This window comes from Lepidochelys kempii, chromosome 1 (genome assembly GCF_965140285.1).
Source record: "Lepidochelys kempii isolate rLepKem1 chromosome 1, rLepKem1.hap1, whole genome shotgun sequence".
In the NCBI taxonomy this organism is placed as follows: domain Eukaryota; kingdom Metazoa; phylum Chordata; order Testudines; family Cheloniidae; genus Lepidochelys; species Lepidochelys kempii.
In genome coordinates, this window is record NC_136380.1 from 79656649 (window position 1) to 79680835 (window position 24187).

General features: G+C 41.1%; 1 protein-coding gene across 8 annotated transcripts in view; it reads right to left on the minus strand.

The window, feature by feature from the left end:
• KLF12 (KLF transcription factor 12) overlaps positions 1-24187 on the minus strand; it is a 370069-nt gene that overhangs the window by 293776 nt on the left and 52106 nt on the right. Inside the window, exon 2 of one of the 8 annotated variants that reach the window (XM_073346719.2) lies at positions 11415-11441. The exons of 6 other annotated variants lie outside the window; for them this stretch is intronic. The gene's annotated coding sequence lies outside the window, so the exon portion shown is untranslated. Of the gene's footprint in view, positions 1-2450; positions 2598-11414; positions 11442-24187 lie in introns of those variants that run through there. One more of the 8 variants, XM_073346738.2, reaches the window with a different exon arrangement.

Here is a 24187-nt window from a genome sequence, read left to right on the forward strand (position 1 = left end):
CACTTTCCTCTCATGCAAGTGCTTCAGGATTGATTCTTTGAGGACCTGCTCCATGATTTTTCCAGGGACTGAGGTGAGGCTGACTGGCCTGTAGTTCCCAGGATCCTCCTTCTTCCCTTTTTTAAAGATTGGCACTACATTAGCCTTTTTCCAGTCATCCGGGACTTCCCTGGTTCGCCACGAGTTTTCAAAGATAATGGCCAATGGCTCTGCAATCACAGCCGCCAATTCCTTCAGCACTCTCAGATGCAACTCATCCGGCCCCATGGACTTGTGCACGTCCAGCTTTTCTAAATAGTCCCTAACCACCTCTATCTCTACAGAGGGCTGGCCATCTCTTCCCCATTTTGTGATGCCCAGCGCAGCAGTCTGGGAGCTGACCTTGTTAGTGAAAACAGAGCCAAAAAAAGCATTGAAGTGTGGTCCTTTTAGGCCCCTATCTGATGGATGCTTTTGCGAGCATTCTAGCAAAGTGTAGATTTTGGTTTTTGGTCTCTTTATCTACAACATTTTATCTGTAGAATTCAGACTAGCCCATGATATTAATATAATGTAGTCATGCAAAATAGTCATGTCATCTTTTCCCCCATCTAAACAGATATAGAAAATCTGCCGGATAAATATATTGTTAAAATAAAGAAACCACAAAAATTACCGCTGACTGGCTTGAAGGATGTCTCTTCCACTGCCCCCCCACCGCACCCCCGGTTCTCTTGTTTCTTTATACATTTTTCCTCTCCTTCCATTTCTGACTCATTCTGTTTCCAATGTCTTTCATATTTGTCTGCTGTTTTCTGTTTGTTGTTCTTTCACTTTTTGTGTCTTTCCTTTTCTTTCCTCCCATTGTTGTCTCTTTCCTGTGTGCCCTGGGGGAAGTATGGTCATGTGATTTTAAATAATGAGAGTCAGAAGATCTGTTCCTGAGTCTAACAGACTTTCTGTGTGACATTGAGCAGCTCACTTAACCTCCCTGTGCTGCTGTTTCTACAAACCAGATACACTACTGCCTTATCTCGCAAATATGTTGTGAAAGTTATTTCATTAATTAGAATGATTTAAAATACTCGTTTGTAAGGTACTATAGAAAAGTGCATCATTATTATTCTCTCCTCTCCACCTCTCTAAGCTCTCTCATGTTATGTTTCTCTTTCCCTTTGCTCCCCTTTTCTGTTCTCTCTGAACATTTCCTCTCCATAGACTCGCCATTTCTTCATCACTTCACTCTTGCTGTCTCTCCCTTCCCTGCTATTCCTTCCTTTTTGTCATCATCTCTTTCCCATTATGATGACTGCCCTTGTTGTTCTTCCTTGTCCTTTCAAGGCAACTGTTGATGCCAAGGTTGGCTGGGCCCTTCTTTCTCTTCCCCAGGAGGCTTTGGGAGAGGCCACATTCTCCTCCTGTGCAGCCCAGTACCAGAGCCTACAGCTGAGCTGTTTGACCTATTGAACTGCCTCTTCTTGAGGAGGAAAAAAAAATTTCAATGCACTGGTGATTTTCAAAATCCACAGATTAATTGGAGATCCCTTCCAAACATTAGAGTTGACCCATATCCTTTGGTTCATGGCTCAAAATGCTGATGTTCAGAAGTAGTGGGGACTGAGTAGCCAGTGGCTCTAAGAAAAACTCATTGTGACAAAGTTTAAACCCTAGCACTTGGCCTATAGTTTAGAGGCTACCTTCATAACAAAGGCTAGAAACCTTTTAAAATGAAAGCGGGTATTAGCACTATCAATTAAAGGGTTCTGAAAAACCCAAGACTAATAGGATTGCAAAAGGTATACATCCCAGTAATCAGCTGATCATGGAAAGACTTATTTGCAGAGGATAACATTGTGCTCTTCATTGGGATTAAAATTACTGCCCATGCTTCCCATGAACAGCAGTTACTTTGAAACCAGCACAAGAGGCCAACCTTCTTAAATAACTTTCCTGTCTTTAAAGAGCCCCCAAATATTCCTGAATGTATGCATGAATATCTGCTATACCATTGTTAACTCCTCCAAAAAGAAGCTCTCTTTCAGTCCCTTTAGTAGTCAGTAAAGGAAGTTTCACAGTAATTTTTGGTTTTTTTACTACACTGTTACCTCTATAGGTAAATATATACCCCTACTACTATAGTCACTGGGTTGCTGTCTGTAAAGCAGCATGAAGATAAAAAGATACAAAGAAGCTAACCACCTTTCCTATTATGGAGCTAGAATATAGAGACTGTATTTAACCATTAATCTGTTCACAGCATATCCCACAGTTACTGTGTATCTTGGATATTTCCAGAGCCTGCATTGGCACAGTAGCTAAACATTAAATGGAGCACCCAGGTTGTGCACATCTATAATGTAAAGAGTAAGTGTTGAAAAATAAAAAATACACATCATGCTCTCCCCATCCTCATTTCACTTAGCAGAGTCCTCCTCATGCATCATTTCCTGTTTTAGCAGAGGTATAATTACCATTAAGGCTTGATCCTGCTCTAATTGAAGTTTAATGGCAAAATTCACTTGGGCTTCAGTGATAGCTTGATGAGGCCCTAAGGGGACCCCAAAGACCTGGAAAAAAAACAAAGTCCCTTTAAGTGTGCAGAAGTCCATCCTGGTTATATCTGCTCACTAATTTTCTGTTTCTTGTATTCTTGTAGCCATGCTGATCCCAGGATATTAGAGAGGCAAGGTGGGTGAGGTAATATCTTTTATTGTACCAACTTCTGTTGGTGAGAGAGACAAGTTTTCAAGTTTACAGAGAGCTCTTATTGCAGTCTGGGTCTCTGACAACCCAATGTGTTCACACACCAACCAAAATATAAGTCTTGCATCGTATAATATTTAAAAATATCTTACAAAGCTTCATTGAAAGATTGAAAGACCTTCAATCCACATAATACTTAGCACTTAATACACCTTCCCAGAGCTTTACATCTCTGTGAGGCAGAAGTATTAAAGATGGAAAACTGAGGCAGGGAGGGGTGACAGATTAACCACATCCCACAGAGGGGGCAAAACCAAGATCATAATTTGGGACTTCCTGGTTTGGGCCTATATGACACCTCAAAAATAAGGGTATAACTTCCTAACTCCCTTGTTCTGGTTAAGTTTTACAGAGGGTTCCGAATGATGAGAGTGGTTGGGTCCCATGACATCGTGCTTGTGACCTCCTAGTTGTTGATAAAGCATGTCTTGAACTACCTAGCGAAAAGATGGTAAATTAGGGATGCCATTTCCATACTCCCTGAATGCAGGGTTTGGGTGGTGTACAATAGTTCCTTCATGTTATGTAAACTTACTTTTCTGCATGTTCTGTCCAGATTGAGAATGTAGAAAAGATTAAAACTATTCACTGCCACAATCATAACCTTTTGTTGGTCAAAGTATTGCAGGAATGATCTTAATAATATAGGGGCCAGCCTCACAAGATGCTATGTCCCCTCTTGCCAGGTTCTAAACACCTTAGACTCCCACTGACATCAGTATGAGACCAGGGTTCTCGGCACCTTGCCGAATCAGGGCAGATGCTTATATACAGGAAAAACAAACATTAACAATACTCTACCTTGAAGGATTAGCTAAAATGTATACTAAAAACATGAGGGTTTCAATTTAAAACCACAGAGACTTTCCTCTCTCCAGTCATGTTTATACAATGTAATCCTAATTAAATGTGCTACAAAGCTGTATTTTGCTATTATTTTCAGTGAAAACTAATATACCTTTGGTTATACTTGTATGTATTACCATTATAATAATTTATTGTAATAATCCCCTGATGGTGGCGACTTCAAAATCCACTGGGGTGAAACTTGATTTGTACTCAGTACAATTCTGTTCTTTTCATTTTAAGAAAAATGGCTTAAATAGTGCATCATTTATTACTAACCTTCTTAAAAGTTTACCACCATTTTGTTTATTTTTTAATATTCTAGAATGGATAAAATGTTTAAACAATGAAATCTCACATACAGTTACATTCTGCTTTGTTTTTTTGAGACTAGAATTTGCATATTCCTTTCTGAATATATGGGTTAACAACTTAAAAAGAAAATCTGGTGATTCCACTGTGCATTGAAATGAATGAAATAGCAGCAGTGACTGCAAGGAGGGTGGGTCTTTGAGGTGAACCCACATTCCATTTTTATTATCCACCTATTACTTTGTGGATCTGATGGGCCCTACCTTGGCTCTTTCTTAAAATGTTTAGGTTCGGACAGGTGTTTGGTGCTGTACAGGACGCAGAGGAAACCATGGTCCTGATGTTGCAATTCCTGGGCGGCTACGTCTCTGTGGAGCCTGACTGAAATCAATAGGGACTCTGCATAGGTGCAGTGAACTGCAGGAGTTGGGTGTAGGTAAAATCCTCTTGAGTTTTCCCAGTTATATCCTAAGGGCAGATTGGCTATACAACCAAAAATGATCTCCATGTTTTATGGCAGAAGGGCAGTCATGATTTTCTAGGGTAGGACTTTATGTAAGAAATTAATTACACTTTTATGAAGAAAAATAACAATCTTTAACCTAGAAAATGTTAAAACTGTACCTTATTTTAGTGCTGGGACACAGTTCTAATATTTTAAAATACTATATATAAAATAAGATACCCACGACCACACAGGAGGAGCAGGGAATTGAATCTGTTTTCCTGAACCTCAATCTCACTAACCCCAAGTTCCCTAACCACAGACCCATCCTTCTTCACAATCTAATTTTAACTATATAAGGTCTAATATACTATAGATATTAAAATTATTATTCTACATGTAATTCCTCTGTTAAGCTTTGTAGATGCATGAACAATCATCATTTATATTTCTTAGTGTTTCGTTTATAACTGATTAGAATTTGCTTCTGTTTTATAATAAGATTCATATTCTTAGTTCGTACAAAAAATCCTGTAACTCATAACTTTCTTGCCCAAGAACACTTCTTTCAGTTGTCTAAAATTGATGTTGACAATCTCAATGTTAACATTTTTTTGTGTGTGTGTGCGCGTGTGTATGAGTGTGTGTGTGTGTGAGAGAGAGAGAGACAGACACTCTACTGGAAATTTTTTTACAATTCTGTATGTTCACCCATTTTTTCTGAATACCCCACATGAATGCTTGAGCTGTACATGATCCCAAAATGTAGCCAAACAGCACACAGTTCTGGGGGAACTGGCATGACACTGGCTCTTCTTTACTTCGAGCTGAAAACATGGTGAGTACTTTTGTAGTGTTACTTTCCCATGTAAGCAATTGCTGTTGTTGTTGCACCATTATGATATGATCATGAATGGGAAAGACAGGGATTCACGACACAATCTCTGTATTAAAATATGGTCCACAGTATGAAAAAGTTTGGGAATCCTAGACATAGGTCCTGAACTACAAGAATGGACTACTACATTCTAATCTTTAACGATGCGGATTCTTTTGGCTGTTTTTTCTAGAGCAGTGTGGAAAAACCTCAAAAAACTTTCACATATTTTGGCAAAAAATAAAAAATCTGGGTTTTTTGTCGCAATTACAAATTTCAATGAAAAAAGTCATCTAAATTTCTAGCTGACTCTTTAGCAAGTCTACATATGAAAGTGCGTTTTTCCCCCCTAGGGTCCTGGAAATTAGGGGCCACTGGGAGTTCTCCTCTCCTGATTTTTCTCCCCAAGGCCAATTCTCACCAATTTACCTCCCTTTTTGAACTATCTGAAGCCCTCTGAGATTATCTGTGATTTTCATCAGTGATACTGTCCTCTGACAAGTCACAGGGTGGTTTTACATGAGAAAAGTGTTTTCCTCCCATTCCCACAAAACCCCCACCCACCAGAGACCTAATACTGGAAGAAGAAGGAACGCAGGGGAGCAGCTCTGTGCGGAAAGACAGTCCATGACAGCTCCATTTTATGAACCTCCTGGGGTTCACAGAAGTGGGATTGCCTGTCTGGTAAATCATGGGCAGTTCCTAGGATGGAGCCAGGCAGAGACATTCTAGCAATTCCAGTCCTGCCTTCTCTAACACCCTGGAGCTTTTCCTGAGCAGCCTACTTGAATCCCTCTGCTCCTGATAACCTCAGTGATGCCACCTGCAAAACACCAATTCAATTCATGTCCTAGTGCCCCTCCATAAACCTTGCTTTCCCTCTGTGTTCCATCCAGAGGAATCCTGCTGCTCCGAGCCTCAGGAGGCAAGCCTGCTGTAGAAGCTAGTGCTTTCTCTTCTGACCTATTGCCGTATCATTTGCTAGTTATTTTATATGCTGAAACCTTTTCCTCTCTAATGTTATCTCTTTTCCCCCCTTCTGGTTGCTTTTGTTCAAATCCTTTCCCTTTCAGTCTCCATCTTTCTTTTTATCTTATATTTTCTTTCTTTATACATTTATTTTAAAAAGGCTCCTCTCCTAGTGCTGCTGCCTTGCATGTCTCCCCATTGTGTAGATTGGCACTTCAGTTAGTGCCAAAGCTTCCTGTCTGTGACTGATAGGAGGCCTGATTCTCATACATGCTGAATCACACAGGAAAGAACTTGCAAAACAGTAGCTTCAGGGTCTGAGACTTCTACAAACCTTAAGTTGACCACCAGACAAGTACCTTGTAAAGCTGGTGTAATGAAGAAGGAAGGACCATGTCAAGGTTCCTTCCCCATTCTGAACTCTAGGGTACAGATGTGGGGACCTGCATGAAGGACCCCCTAAGCCTATTCTTACCAGCTTAGGTTAAAAACTTCCCCAAGGTACAAACTTTGCCTTGTCCTTGAACCCTATGCTGCCACCACCAAGCGTGTTAAACAAAGAACAGGGAAAGAGCCCACTTGGAGATATCTTCTCCCAAAATATCCCTCCAAGCCCTACACCCCCTTTCCTGGGGAAGGCTTGTAAAAATCCTCACCAATTTGTACAGGTGAACAGAGACCCAAACCCTGGGATCTTAAGAACAATGAAAAAGCAATCAGGTTCTTAAAAGAAGAATTTTAATTAAAGAAAAGGTAAAAGAATCACCTCTGTAAAATCAGGATGGTAACTACCTTACAGGGTAATCAGATTCAAAACATAGAGAATCCCTCTGGGCAAAACCTTAAGTTACAAAAAGACACAAAAACAGGAATATACATTCCATCCAGCACAGCTTATTTTACCAGCCATTAAACAAAAGGAAATCTAACACATTTCTAGCTAGATTACTTACTAACTAACAGAAGTTCTGAGACTGCATTCCTGATCTGTTCCCGGCAAAAGCATCACCCGGACAGATGAACCCTTTGTTTCTCCCAACTCCCGATCTGAAAGTATCTTGTCTCCTCATTGGTCATTTTGGTCAGGTGCCAGCGAAGTTATCTTAGCTTCTTAACCCTTTACAGGTGAAAGGCTTTTGCCTCTGGCCAGGAGGGATTTTATAGCACTGTGGACGGAAAGGTGGTTACCCTTCCCTTTATATTTATGACAGTGGGTTAGAACCCACTTCATCAGATGCATGGAGTGAAAATACAGGAGCAGGTATAAATACATGAAAGGATGGGGGTTGCTTTACCAAGTGTGAGGTCAGTCTAACGAGATAAATCAATAAACAGAAGAATACAAAGGGAGGAAAAATAACTTCTGACGTGGTAAGAGAGTGGCCCATTACAGACAGTTGACAAGAAGGTGTGAGTAACAGTAGGAAGAAATTAGTATTGGGGAAATTAAGTTTAGGTTTTGTAATGACCCAGTCTGTTGAAGTTTTTGTTGTTGAAGAACTGCCACTTTTAGGTCTGTTATTGAGTGGCACCCACAACTATTTCAGATTTGGGGACAATTTGTACCTTCAAGTCAGCAGGACTGCTATGGGTACCCACATGGCCCCACAGTATGCCAACATTTTTATGGCTGACTTAGAACAACGCTTCCTCAGCTCTCGTCCCCTACAGCCCCCAACTAAAACCTCTCCAGCGCATCATCAAGGATCTACAGCCTATCCTAAAGGACGATCCCCACATGTACATTGGCCAAACCGGACAGTCTCTATGCAAAAGAATAAATGGACACAAATCTGACATCAGAAATCATAACATTCAAAAACCAGTAGAAGAACACTTCAATCTCTCTGGTCACTCAATAACAGACCTAAAAGTGGCAATTCTTCAATAACAAAAACTTCAAAAACAGACTCTAACGTGAAGCTGCAGAACTGGAATTAATTTGCAAACTGGATACCATCAGATTAGGCCTGAACAGAGACAGGGAACGGTTGGATCATTACAAAACCTAAACTTAATTTCCCCAATACTAATTTCTCCCTACTGTTACTCACACCTGTTACTGTTCTAACCCACGAAAGTTTATGCCCAAATAAATTTGTTAGTCTCTAAGGTGCCACAAGGACTCCTCGTTATTTTTGCTCATACAGACTAACACGACTACCACTCTAGAGCCTAAGCTGCCAGGCTCCACTTCAGCTACCTCCAGCAAAGGAGGCGTGTTTTATCCTAAGATTATCTCACTTTCCCAATCCCTACAAGAGTATTTTAAATAATCATTTAAGGGGGGTGGAGGGGATTGGAGCAAAGTTTGCTCTGAAAGCCTAAGATCCATATGAATGACCCTCCATCTCAGTGTATACATTCACCAAGGTATGAGGACATCTGAATTTTCCAGGCAGTTACACAAACCTAACACTACCTCAGTGACAGTAACAGTAGTTAACAGCAGCTGAGTAGACTATAGGAGCTGCCAGCTCCATCTCGCAGTGGAGCCACAGCAATACCCAGGTACTGGGAATTTTTCTGAAACTGTGATGAGAAGAACAGGGTACTTTTCTGCTACCCTATAATCTTTCCATACCCTTCAGTTGTCAAACAGCATTTAGATACATGCTAGAAAAACTGAACAAAGCAACAAACATCATTTGGTTCACCTACAACATGAGATGCATTCAGCAAGTAGATATCTGCTACACTACCAATTTTCTCCTTATAATCTTCAAGCAGTGAATTTCTCTGATTCTTGCAGCACTTTTGGCTATTTTTTCCAAACAAACAGACACATACATGCATATAATAAAACAATTCCCCACAATGCCAGTCTCCATGGAGCCATGAAGAATTTTATTTTTCTATTTGTCTTTTATGCTTTCTTGCAATTTCTCCAAAAAAATTCGAACAAATAACTCAGCCTTTTCTGAAACCATATAAAAGGATTCCTTTTGCTAGAAACCTCTCCTCTTATAATGTGCCAGTTTAATTTCACAAGCTGCAGTGAACAAGGAAGTCACATAGCCTTAGAAACAATACAGAGAAGAATAAAAAGAAGAAATGGAATTCCTGTTTTAAAATCTCTCTCTAAGCACTGGCACACTGGGCACAGAATCCATTAAAGTTCTATATAAACTACCAAGTGGGCCATATTCTGCTCTCCCTTATACCTGCACGGCCCCACTAAGCGGCTGCATGTGTAAGAGCACATTATCCCACTATAACCTCTTTCCCATTTATGCATGTTTATTGATTTAATTTTTACAATTTATAATTGCATGTTAATTATTGGTAAATTTTCAGTAGTGCTTAAATGACAGACACCTCTGTCCCAGGGAAAGTCAAAAGGATTTAGGTGCCTCTGTCACTTAAGGACTTTTGAAAATGTTACCGTGTCTTACTTTTGTTGTCATCCTCTCTTTGTTGTACTACTTGCCGTACAGCCGCCTTGGGATTCCTCAACAGGGCTTCTATTAATGTTCCTCTATTTGTGCAACATGCTACTTTCATCAGGGAATTAAATAGACACAATCGAGGCAAATTCTCATGTACATTAAGGACCTTTACACCACTAATGACAGCGTAATGTAGCCTTACAGTACGTGCAACTGTAACTTACTTCTAGGGCAAGGCTCCTTTACCTTACCAAAGCAGGGGGGCCTTACTGTAATAGAGAATATGACACAGCTTATTTAAAAATTACACTCCTGTCGATTTTTTTAACCTATTACTATTATTGTTGGAAGCAACACCCAATAACTGAAAGGACATGGATGAGACAGTCTCTGATTTTGCAGTTTTCTTTTGAAAAGGATAGCACGTTGCTGTAGGTCAGGTTTCAGAGTAGCAGCCATGTTAGTCTGTATTCGCAAAAAGAAAAGGAGGACTTGTGGCACCTTAGAGACTAACCAATTTATTTGAGCATAAGCTTCCGTGAGCTACAGCTGACTTGTAGCTCACGAAAGCTTATGCTCAAATAAACTGGTTAGTCTCTAAGGTGCCACTAGTTCTCCTTTTCTTTTTGCTGTAGGTCAGTTTCCCTGTTTGCCCCTGCAATCAGCAAGGCCAAAATCCTGCAAACACTCATCTGCATAAGGGCCCCTGCACTCATGTGCAGTCCCAAATGAGGCAGAGGCGCTTCACATAGGGCATGTGGTTCTACTTGTTATAGGACCAGGCTGAGTCTCCCAATGCGTTAGACCGGGGGTGGGCAAACTACGGCCCGCAAGCCACATCCAGCCCACCAATCGATTTAATCTGGCCCTTGATCTTCTGCTGGGGAGCGGGGTTGAGAGCCAGTCCACACACGCATGCCGCAACTCCACACGGTTCCCGGAAGCAGCGGTATGTCCCCACTCTGGCTCCTACGTTTGTGGGCAGCCAGGGTGCACCATGCGCTACCCCTGCCCCAAGCACCGCCCTTGCAGCTCCCATTGGCCGGGAACTGTTGCCAATGGGAGTTGAAGGGCGGTGCCTGTGGATGGGACAGCATGCAGAGCAGACTGGCAGCGCCTCTGCATAAGAGCCGGAGAGAAGACATGCCACTGCTTCCAGGAGCTGCTTGAGGTAAACACTGCCCAGAGCCTGTACCCGAGCCCCTCCCAAGCCCCAACCCCCTGCCCTGATCCCCCTCCTGCCCTCCGAACCCCTCAGTCCCAGCCAGGAGCATCCTCCTACTCCCCAAACTCCTCATCCCCAGCCCCACCCCAGAGCCTGCACCCCTAGCCAGAGCCCTCACCCCCACCCCACACCACAACCCCCTACCCCAGCTTGGAGCTGCCTGGAGCCCCCTTCCGCACCTTGAACTCCTCATTTCTGCCCCACCCCAGAGCCCCCACCCCCAGCCAGAGCCCTCAGCCCCTTCTGCAACCCAACCTCAATTTCAATACCCAAATGTGGCCCTTGGGCCCAAATGTTTGCCCACCCTTGCATCAGACAGAAATAGACAAGAAAAGTAGCACAGTGCAACTGGAGTTATCTCCATTACAGGAATGGTATCATAGTTTTGGCAATACTACTCTTGTGACCAGATTTGACAAAGTACTGAATTTTGAAGTGAAAATATGGCACTGTGCCCAACAGGGTGCTGTATTCAAGGAAAGAGTGGCTGAATGCCCTGTGATTATATCACCCACGCAGGTACCCTTTTGGGAGCACATATCACACTGCAGAGCAGAGTGCCGTAATTTCATTTTAAACATGGGTAATGCTATATAAGGGCATTCTTACCATCAGGTGGCCAGATGGAACCACAGTCTGTTGAAAAGAAACAAACACAGATCAATAACTACAGTTTGATTCGTATGTTTTAAATATTGTCAAAACATGTTCTAGGAGAAGGCTGGCGCACTTCATGGTCAAAACTTAATAAATACAAATACTTCTATATGAAGAACTAAACATCAGTTTAATTAAACTGACTTAAATAAGAATGATTAGGTGTTCTCAACAAGAGAAGAAAAAAAACCCAGTGAGAAAAGCCTTTATATTTAAAGAGCCAATGGAATATCAGATGTTCTTTGCAGTATGCAGGCTATATTTCTTCAACAGTAGGAACTTGTGAAACACTCAAATGAAAACAGAAAAGCATGAATTCATGAGGGATCCTATTCCAAACTCTTACAGTTTTAAACTGAAAATAACTCTTTCCGTATTGATTCTTTTTTCCTTTTCCATTTGTGAAACACTAATTTTTGTCCTCTCCATTTGTTAAAGAACCCAGGCCCACATCTCTTACTTCTATCTTTGTGTCTGTACTGCCGTCCTTCCAAATAAGCAGTGTAAATGACCATTTCAGAGCCCTGTGTCCTGTGCTGACTTGTCATCGCAAAGGATGGTAAATCTCACCCTTCTCACTCATGACCAAAGATGGAGGAAGCTCCCTAGCATTCCCTAAAGAAACTCAGGGCATTGCTTTTTCTTGAGGCCCTCAGAGCATATAACCAACCCTGTGTACTTATGAATCAGCATCACAAATATCAGTATAGCTCTCAGAAAGACACTTGTTAGTAAACTTAGTTTCCCTCTGATGGATACATGGCTGCCTCTAAAAAAGCAGAGCATGAATTACATCCTTGCCAATCAATACATGAAAGCCATTAATAATTTTGAATGAAAATAACCCTGAAACACACTGGAATAGGAAACAATTCTGGAGAGGTAAAATGAAAAAGCGGAAAATTATGCAATAAAAAGTGATTATCCCTGCTACTGGTTATTTCTTTACTTCTCAGCACCAGATTGATGCATATAACAAAAGAGGTTCTACTCACCTTACTTGTACAGTCTGATTGGCTTTAATAGTACAACACAAGCAGATTTTCTCCCTATATGTTTAGAATCTAGTGGTTTTGGCCACCAGGTTTTAAAGACCAAATACAATGGCTGAAAGATGATGTACAGTAAAATTAAACAGGAAAAAAAATCCCTTTGGGGATTAATCTGAATGAAAAAATAATTGGGGATAAATTTGTGATTCTTATGAAAGACTAATATTTTAGCACTGAATCCCTCCTACTAAATAGGAACTGTTAATTCTCAGACTGAGCCAGATTGTGTGGAAATATTTATGATGCGCACACACATATCCACTCTGAACAAGAATGGCTTATTTTGTTTCTGATCTGAATTGCAGACGTAAAAGGCACTAGTCCACTTTAGCAGCCAGTCTCCTTCCCACAAAATATTCCTGGAAAACTAAAAGGCAGACAATGCACTGAATAGAAACTTCTCTCTTATTGCACGTAGCTCTTATAATATACTGGTGAAAATCTCAAAACTGCATGTAGCAATTAGCTCACACAAAGTAAGGAAACTAGTTATAAACTATAATTAATTAAAGTAATTGAGCATGCTGTAGACCTATATATTTTTGAAATGTAGAGTACACTGGTCCAAGTATACTGAAATACATGTCATCAGTGCCCATTTGAGGTATTTATTTAAATAAAATTATTTTAATCCTTTAGTGATCACGGGCTTCCATACCTCCCTCTTCCTGTTGTCCAATAAGATAGAAGCACAAACCTAAATAACATCGAGATCATGCTATTAAACCTCTATCATTCAAATATCTATGTTTCACCTATCAGGAAAATGTAAGAGAGGAGAGACAGATTATGATGTAAACAGCACAACAGGGATAGGATTGCCAGGTGTCCAATTTTTTACTGGAATGCTCAGTCGAAAAGGGATCCTGGCAGCTTCGGTCAGCATAGCTGACCAGGCCACTAAAAGTCCAATTGGCTGCAGCAGGTGGCTCCACACAGCTCCCAGAAAGGGCCAACATGTCCCTTCAGCTCCTAGGTGCATAGGCAGCCAGGAGGGCTCAGCACACTGGCCTTGCCAATGGCGCAGACGCCACTCCGAGCATCAGCTCCACAGCTCCCGTTGGCTGGGCCCATGGATGGAGCAGCACATGGAGCCCCCTGGCCACCCCTGCACCTAGGAGCCAGAGGGACATGTTGCTGCTTCCCAGGAGCCACCAGAGATAAAAGTGCCGCCTGGAGCCCGCATCCGAAACCTCCTCCCGGACCCCAAGTCCCTGCCCCAGCCCTGAGCCCCTTCCGCACCCCAAACACTACAGCCCACACCACCAGCCAGAGCCCTCACCCCTCCTGCACCCCAATCCCCTACCGCAGCCCGATGAAAATGAGCAAGTGAGCAAGGGTGGGGGAGAGCGAGCAGTGGAGGGAGGGGGGATGGAGTGAGTGGGGGCAGGGCCTTGGAGAAGGGGCAGGGCAAGGGTGTTCAGTATTCTGCAGTCAGAAAGTTGGCAACCCTAAACAGGGATGACACTATAAAACTTCCTGGGAAGAAGAATGTATATATTTGTTTAATATCCATTAAGACAAAACATTTTATTTCAGGAGTGACTTATTCCACAGAAAGATGGTAAAAGCATTTGGAGTTTCATTTAAATTTTCTACAGCACAGTAGTAAAGAAAACTTCATCCACAGCAGAGACTGGGTCTCTGAGAAATTGGGGAGTAGGTGTAACAGAGAACATTCTAGATGGACTCTTACATCATGGCACCTTCTAGTGGGAACTTTTATGTGTAGAAATTTCATCTACCCTGTAATGTGCAGGGGAGGACAATTTGTTAAATTACATTATATTTCTGCAGTTTTTCTGTGTAATATAAATACATACCCAGCAGAAATAGCCAAATTATGAGTACATACTGCAATTATATTATTCATGAAAACCTTCTTACCCTGTGCACAGATGGATGACTCGTCATTGTGCCCAGAGGGCTCTTCAAGCCAAAAGAGGATGCCAGATAAAGGGACAACCACTCAAGCCCACAAACCAAGCGTATTATAAAAAATAAATAGTGAAGCCTTTTGGATTTTTTGAGAAGATATAGGAGAGCTCTAACTTGCATTCAGGACAGTTCTGGGAGACCTACAAATTTAAATATGCAGTATGCTACCTTCAGATTATTCTTGTGGTAGTACTTCAAAACAAGGAGTCATAAACATGAGGTCACAGACTCTGCAACAAGCTTGATTTAACTTCTGTTGGATTCTGCTGCACTGACACGCTTCAGATTCTGTGGCAACTTCAAATAAATTTTTTAAAGGAAGTTAAGTTTTGACTAAATTAAATGTCAAAGAGCCTAGTACAATCACTTCCTTGATATTTATTTGATATTAAATGACTCCATTTCCTCTGCCCTTATATTTTTTTCTGTTTTCAATGCACTATTGAACTTTATACTGAAAATGTGCAAGTGTAATGATGAAGCTGATTAAGAAGGAGCTGGTTTTGAAAAAACAGTTGCTGCTCTTTGCACCTGGGAAGAAGAGATGGTTTGGGAGTACAAGGAGGAAATTGGTAGTATGTTCTGGTCAGACAATCAGCAGCCAAGTTGTTAAACAATTACGAGTTTGTTTCACGGTTAAAATCCAAATAGGATGAATGGGGGCAGGGCATACCTCTCCAAGCTAGTTTTCAAATTGTTGATACAGACCACTCATATCACTTTACATTCTTTATTCAAATTTGGAAGGTTTTCTTTGCAAACATAAGACTATCTTTTTATAAATGAAAACTCAGATCCTGTAGCACAATTCTGTCGCGAAGAGGTGAATTCAACACAAATCCCCATGGCCACAGATTACAGGAGGCTCTAGATATTAACATCACCCACGTGATAAAAAGCCAGGATAAGGGTGCTGTATGTAAGTGGCTGTCAGAAAATCTGCACCCAACAGGGGTAGAAGTTAGTTGCTCCTACAGTATTATGTTTCCTACAGAAATGCTACACCACTTGCCCTCTCGCCAGGAGCAGAGCAGGGCAATTCCTGGGCATGGTTCTCATGACCTCAGCAAAAGCAATCTACACAGCCAACAAGACACTGCAGCCAGAAAGAATATTGGCACACATCAACACTGCCTTTGCAGGGAACAGGTGTGCTGATTTGGCAGATGGTTAGGCCATTTTCAAAGCACTGACCAAAATTTGACCTATTGAAGTCTTGCAAAATTATCATGGAAATTTTACACAAAGTCTCCTCTCTGCTCCTTACCATGGTGATAATGAAAAGGAAATATTATTTTCCCTGTCTTTTCTAAAGAAAAAAAAGAGGGGTTACTCAGCCTGAGTGAGCAGAATTTCTCAAGTACCAAAGGACAACCTGAAAGGAAGTCTTGAATTATTGTGCACAAGATTTATACTCTAATAATAATCTTTGTTTTATGTCTATTGCACTGATGTGTACTGTTTTGCTACAAATTTAACTATTTTATTTAAAAGGACAAAAATCTTCTTTTAATGTATTTCTCTTTATTTTACATTCATTATGGAGTTTCATCTTCCAGTATATACTGAGTTTATATAGATTGTAACAAAGTGAATGTATCCCTTTTTCAAATATTTATTTTCCAATTTCAAATATTTATTTATTTATTTAGTAGGTTTCACTAGAGAGAATTAAATATTGAAAAGGAGTCTGGAGAGACTGGTTCCTTTAACCCTTTTCATGTGTCCAACAGGCATAACAAGACAGAGCCCACAGTATGTTCTGAGCAAAGCTATTTATGCATTTTGTCAAGTGTTAAGAACAGACTTCTGATTTGGTACAGTCTCACCAACTCTTATGGGGGAAAATATATCCATTAATAAGCTTAACATGGAAATAGCAGCACCTAGCTTGCCTCAAATTCTGAATCCCAGAAATAGGAAATATATCAAAAGTCTGATTACTCATGAATAAATTAAAAAAAGTTTTTCACTTCTTTACAGCACCTTCCATTCTTGAAGGTAGTGGTAGGTGTTTTAAAGAAGAACAGTGTTTTTATCATCATCATTAGCAACAAATATTTCCTTCTATCCAAGGATCGATCTTCAAGCATCTTACAAAGTTTAATTTAGCTCACCGCTGCCTCTGAAACAAACATTATCATTCCCAATTACAGATGTGGAAACTGAGGTGCAGAAAAGCTAAGTAACTTTCCCAATATAGTATAAGTCAGTTACAGAGAAAGGAATAGATCACAACTCTCCCAATTCCTAGCCTGGTGTTACAAACACAAATTCATGCTTCTTCCCGTGTTAAAATTTACCTCAAGTTCAAATCAAAACAAGTCTCAGTGTCTGCATGGCATACTGATAGAGAGTAGCAGTGAGCTAAGAACAAAAGATTTCAAGATTCAATTTAGCACTACAGAGCCCAGATCTTTATCTCAATCTTTTTAGCTAGATATATTATAAGAACATTAATTGAGCCACAGAAACAGCCTCTCAACATGGTATATTGGCCCTTCTGTTTGGGCAGAGGTGTGAAATGCTTTTAGATAAACCTATTTATAGCTCAAAAAGGTTTGGATCAAGTTCTTACTTGATCTAAATCACATTGTCCATTGATAGAAAAAGGTAAAAAAAATCAGAAATAATTAAAAAGCAGCCTTGGAGTCTGTCAACAACAGGGTTTATCTCAGTGGAAGCATGCAAGATCCAGAGAGGATTGGAGGTATTAATTCTATTCTCTATAGTTTCTTATACAGTCCACACCACCATAGTATCTGAGTGCCTTCCAGTAGTGCAGTAAATGACATGACTAACATCAGCCACATATGGTTTGTTTTCTCTCTTAACCTCTCCCTAACAGGAGAACTGCATGTGCAATGTAGTGTTTTGGTTTAGTAGGTTTACAGGATTTTTATATGTGCGCTGCTATGTATTTATATGCCCTTAGTAGTGGGAATATGGGTGATCAAAGGAGGATTAGGGCCTCAGGGCAGAAGGAATGGCCTCCATGGTAGTGATGAAATCTGGGTAATTTGGAGGATCATTAAACAGGAGGCAGGAGGGATTGTCTATGGCAGCACATCCAGAAGCTCCTAAAGAAGGGAGGAGCAGGATCCATGTGGTATATACCACCTCTTTTTCACTTGGAGTACACTGGAAGTAGATTTTGTTGCATGAATATTACCAAATGCTGTACAATTATTTATTTAAGTTCACACTCAGATTGTTAACTAAAAAAGACAAGGCATCTAGTGAGCTCCAACATATTTCAAAGTTTCTCCCAAAGCGCTAAACATATGGTGTCCTAAACATAATTCCGTATTTCTACATCCACCCCCTACATTCTCTACTTTCAAAGGTAGTTCCCTCCACATGTACATTATATTCTAAGGTAACATCAAAATAAGTAGCTCAAAATGTAATTTAAAAAAAAATCTCCATTATTGCCATACTAACTCCCCCTGCTTACAGCCACTGAATTTTCAGAAACTCCCACCATTCGGTATGAAATTTTCCAGGCTTGGTCTCTGCCTGAATTGGAGGGTTTTGTTTTGGAAAGTTAGAGAATAAAACTTTTCAGCCATTTTGAAGCATGAGGAGAGTGGAAAGATACACTTTGCCAAATATAAACACAGCTGTGGATAGAAAAGGAGCTTTGCCTGCCTCATTCCATGTGCATCTCATGAAATGAAAGCAACATAGTTTCTAAGGCTTGGACATGTAGGGATCTCTAATACAGACTTCCTGAAATGTAGTGAAGAAGGGCCTTGTCAGGTTCTTGGGATCGGATGTTCCGTTGGCACCAAGACAAATATATCCATATCATGGAATTTATTTATTTTTTTAATAAAGTAAACACACACACACACACCAAAAACTACAAAACTCAAAAAAAAAAAAAAAAAAAAAAAAGAAATCGCATGCCTTGGTGATACTGAGGCAATATACTTAACTCTGTAGCTTGCAAGTTTTCTGGTATTACTACTCCCATGCCCCAAATCTTCTCTACTGACCCTTCAATTTTTCTACAGTAATAAGCATAAAAACTTCCATCTGCTATTTGATATGGCCTGTGGACTGTGCTTTCCTTCCTTTACACGGTATGCAGGAAGATATGCTCTATCAAACTGCCATATGTTTCAGTTGTCATACTAACACCAAAGAGGTAGCCAATGTGCTCTTCCAGGTTACGTTCATTCATAGAAACAATATTTGTCCACCTCTCCCTAAATTCTGGATTTCTGATCCTAAATACCAAAAAAGCCCTCGGGGATTATTAAAGATTATCTACATAACAGTGTGTGGACCTAAATTCCCTCTAATCTGCATGGCCGCTTACACTCAGGGCTGCAGTTGTGTGCGGGGGGGGGCAGAGAGATGCCTCTCCCCCAGCCATGGCACCCCTCCCCCAGCCCGGAACCTGCCACAACCAGAGGACAGGCACCCCTCCCCCAGCCCAGCCCAGCCCCTGACCTGCCGCGGCTGGGGAACAGGCACCCCTTCCCCAGCCCAGCCTTCTCTCTCCCCACGTAGCCCCCGGTGGAGCCCCACAGCACCCCAAACCCTTCATCCCCAGCCCCACCTCAGAGCCCACACTCCTGGCCAGAGACCTCAACCCCCAGCACCCCAATCCTCTTCCCCAACCCTGAGCCCCCTCCCAGACTCTGAACTCCTCAGCCCCACTCTGCCACATGAATTTTGTTATGTGCACCAATATGAAGGTGATGTGTCACACACTGTGACGTTATTGACAAACTGTGACAGTATAGATTATTGTTGCAACCAGGGGTCCTATGGCTGCACCAGTTCTTATACAGAGGAGGCCAAGTGGGATGTCTATGGGAAGGTTGTAGTTTGCTGGTCATGATTATACTGTCTATATGTGTGTATCATTTTTGTATTCGAAGTTATGAATATTAGCTATGTCCTTGTTTGATTCTAAGTAGCCTCAGTGAAGCACTTGGTCAGCTTCTTGAGAAAGGACTATTTTTCGTAAGTGCCCGAATCAAGAAACACTTAACTGACAATGGACTTTGGGAGATGCCAATCCACATCAGAGCTTTCCTGGGGACGTTCAAACTAATGTGTAAACAATGGCGTCAGCCTGCAAAAAGCTGTATCATTCATAGACATGTGACTTGCCCAGGTGACTCTAAACTCCATCTTGTTGAAGGGATTTTACACAGGAGAACAAAGGGGTTTCCACCCACAAGAGAAAGACTATATAAGGCCCTGGAAACCCCTCCATTTTGTCTTCAAAGATGCCTGAAAGAAACTGGAACAAAGGACAGTAACTACAGGGCTGTGAGTGATTGCTGGACCCAGACTAGGAAGGAGTCTAGTCTGTCAAAGAAGAAGCTTACTGGAACGTCTCTGAGGATGAGATTTACCTGGATTTAGTTTCCTACTGTATTAGGCTTAGACTTGCATGTTTTTGTTTTATTTTGCTTGGTAATTTACTTTGTTCTGTTATTACTTGGAACCACTTAAATCCTACTTTTTATATTTAATGAAATCACTTTTTCCTTATTAATTAACCCAGTGCGAGTAATTAATTCCTGGGGGAGCAAACAGCTGTGCATATCTCTCTATTAGTCTTATAGAGGGTGAACAATTTATGAGTTTACCCTATATATAAGCTTTATATAGAGTAAAACGGATTTATTTGGGGTTTGGATCCCATTTGGAACTGGGAAGCTGGGTGCTGGAGACAGGAGCACTTCTCAAGCTGTTCTCAGTTAAGCCTGCAGCTTTTGAGGGACGGAGTTCAGACCTGGGGCTGTGTTTGCAGCAGGCAAGTGTGTCTGGCTCAACCAGGCAGGGTTCTGAAGTTCCAAGGTGCCAGGGAAAATGGGCTCAGAGATTGTCTCAGCACATCAGGTGGCAGTCCCAAGGGGGTTTCTGTGACCCAACCCATCACACACATCACCTCCATATTGGTACACATAACAAAATTCATTCCGCACATGGATGGGAAAAATTAGAGGGAACACTGAGGTGGACAGCTTGTTAAGAATATCCAGGAAAGCAGACAGCTTTACTTCTTCTCTTTGGTTTCTTAAGTGAAATATATATCTCTCAGTTATGTGGTTTGGGGCACCTTGTTCTTTTCAAACCACTTCATTCATGTCTTTATACTCCATCTCACCTGCTCCTTGAATGGAACACAACTATTCAACAACTTCAAACTCCTATATTCCAACCAGAGTTAGGAAAATAAATCTGTTCTTGCAACCATTTCTCGTGTCACTGTGACAAATATTGCAGCAGTCTTTGTACACACATTTAAAAGGCTTCAGTTTTGCATCAGAGTAGACACTGGCCATTTTCCCATAGAAACCATGAATTTGTTGTGGAAACCATGACTTTTAATGCACACCACAACTTTTTATAGTTGCTGAAAATTTGAATGACACTGTAACCCCATGTGCAAGGTCACATCATCAATCGGGGCAGGGCAGGTCTACACTGGGAACTTACATCAGCACAGCTACATCTCTCAGGGGAGTGAAAAATCCACACCCCTGAGAGAGACAGCTAAAACAACCTAATCCTTCATGTGCACAGCACTAGGTTGACAGAAGAATTCTTCCGTTGACATAGAAACCGCTTCTTGAGGACGCGGATTACCTACGCCAACAGGAGCAGCTATACTATTGTAGCATTTCAAGTGCAGACAAGCACCCACTGAAATTTGGCCCAACTGCCCTTCCATCATTCAAATTTGGCCCAGCTGCCTCTCCATCATGCTTGCCCTCGAGAGCCAAGCAGGTCTTGCAGGATCTCTTCTGTGCCGCTGCTCTGCTTTGCCAGGCAGGTTGCATACTCTGGAATACTGCACCAAAACCACATGTTTAAAAACTGTGGCTATAACTTTTAAACCAAAAAAAAAAAATCACAACTTCCTTACAGCCTTATCTATATACAACCACTTTTACCTTGTTTATTTTTCTTCCTTTCTTTTTAGAAACACTCTGATCCCCTTGATATTTCAGAAGTATGCCATCCTTATGACCAGTGATTTTCTTATCTCTCCAGATGCAAATAATACAATTTATGCCTTTTAAATCAACTATAATAACTTTACTCGGATGACAACAAGAAATCCAACCAACAAAGCACCGAAGCCCAATAGTTGTGCTGGGTTCTTAGGAAGATGCTTTGACCTCACTCCCCAGGACCACACAGCAGCTTACAGAGCTACTCCACGAATGACCATGTGTGTCCCTAATCCTCTGGCCCTAAATCTTACCAATCACCCTTTCACTGGCCCACCCATCATCTGACTTCCATTGCCTTGGCTCTGGGCCATACAGGAGTTTGTGCCTCCCAAATTCAGCTCCTCTGTTCCCTAGCAGAACCACGTGCAGAGGCACCAGAAGTGAGGGCTCCATTCATCCCAAAGTGGATATTAATAGCTACATGATTTAACAAAGACTTAAGAAATGTCACTTCTGACAAACTGGTGCCAACTGATGATTTTAGATTACTCAGTTTTTGGGTGCCCAACTTGAGATACCTTAAAGGGGCCTGATTTCAAGAGAGTTTTAAGCACCCTCTTTCAAGGTCCCCAAAATAGGGCATCTAAAAACTGAGACAGACACCTTAAAGGGGCCTGATTTCCAGGAAGTGCTCAGCACCTACCTCTTTCAATTTCTGGGTGCTCATCTTCAGACACCTTGAAAGGGAGGCTGAGTACTTTCTTAAAATCTGGCCTTTTTAAGGTCTGATGCTGGGCACCAAAAAATCACTATGCACTTTCGAAAGCCTTGGCTGTCAATGTGAAGGTTCGCAAAAAGAAAAGGAGTACTTGTGGCACCTTAGAGACTAACCAACTTATTTGAGCATGAGTTGGTTAGTCTCTAAGTCTCACAAGTTAGTCTCACAAGTACTCCTTTTCTTTTTGCGAATACAGACTAACACGGCTGTTACTCTGAAATGTGAAGGTTGCACTTCCAGCCTTAGCACTGCCTCCTCCCCCCCAAGAGCAGGCTTTACAATAGAGCATTTAATGGCATAATGGCCTAAAATTTTTCAATTACTATCTAATATCACTTTTCTCCCACCATCTTATAAATGCTTTTGTATTTACCTCAATTGTACAGAACAGAGCCCCTTCCCAGAGTTCCAGGCACCTTCACCACAAATTAAAAACAGCAATACAATAGCATACTCACCAACTTCCCCAAAACCCAAAGAACAACATTTACACCTACAATATAGTGTAAACAACAGGCAGGTCGAAGGTTGGGCCTACTTGTTTAAACTACCAATGTTTAGTGTCCGTTTTAAACATCTGCTGAAATGCAACTAACAAAGACACTCACCCGCACCTAAAGAGTAACAAGATAAGGAGTGTAAAATCTAAGGAATGAAAAGCTAGCAAAATAGCAGTGAAACAACAGATTTTTCAGAAGTTGGTTAATGCAAGTATTTCCAACAACAAAAATAGCATGTCAAAGGCCAACTTCATCTTTCTTGCAGCTTCACTGAAACTAACAGATTTGCGGGGAAGGGAGGGGTCGGAATTCTTAGCACACCCTTTGCAACCCAAGTAATTCTCAGGTTAATTAGGCTAAGGATGAGTACCAGTAGTTGATTGACACTTACTATTTCACAATAGTATGCTAGCCAGAAAGTTTGGTTTGTATGTCTGTCTAATTTGTTGTTATAGACAAAGATTAATAACTGCTTGCATATGGTGCTTTATGCATAAATATAGACTATTTATATAGGAGCAGATGCATCACTTGAGGGCTTATTCTCCCCATGACCCATGTCTGGAACTCCCATGGATCTCCAGCATATTGAGGGGAGAATGTGCTCCTTATAATTAAACTGTAATCCTGAGAGTTTCTTTACAGGTCAGTACTCTCAGTCTGAACACCAAGACATTTTGTGATTGAAAGAAACGGATTTACTTGGCATTCAAATCATAATACGAACACAGAGTTTCAACAAAAGTCAGACTAGTGAGGCCTATCTTTTTTTGGCATGTATTTTAGTTACTGAAAAAGTATTTTAATTTCTGTAATGGAGCAAAGATATTGACTGGAGTTGTCTTTTAACCCAGTCAAGCGAGAAATTCCCAAACAGATTTCACTGAGCTCACACTATATATTTCTAATCTCAGATTCAAATAGCTCCAGGGGAATGAGAGTTGCCCCTTTCTTTCCCTCCCCACCCTAACAGCAGCAATTTCATATTATATTTACTTCAGCATATTACAGCAGTTCTGACAGATGTAGCAATACAATCATGTACTTTTTTCATTTGGAGACTTTGTGAGAGAATATTTTCATCTTTCCAGTGTCTCACCATTGGTATTTAGTTTTAAAAACACTAATTCTCAGCACTCTTGCTTGCTATTCATAATGAAAGCCACAATGGAATCTTTCAGGTTTGTTTGCAACTGTGGTTTCTCTACTTCTTGTAAACAAGGCAACTTCCTGTCTCAGGGTTCCCACTGCTATATCAGGTTGAATCATGGCACCCTTCACAGTCATGACCCCTGAATGCAAGCATGCTACAATTCTGTCTAGTTCTATTAACTATGCATTACAGCATGAGATAATATTTCGGAAGCAGCCATTCAAAGCAGGCTACCCCTCCTCAAAACCAACTAAGAATCTGCCAGCATGTTCATTTAGACTGCATATGGTTAACTTGAATCCTTAGCATTTTAATGCTTGAGAAATAATATTGTTTTGCATTAAATGATGTGTGATATGAAACCTGTTGTACACC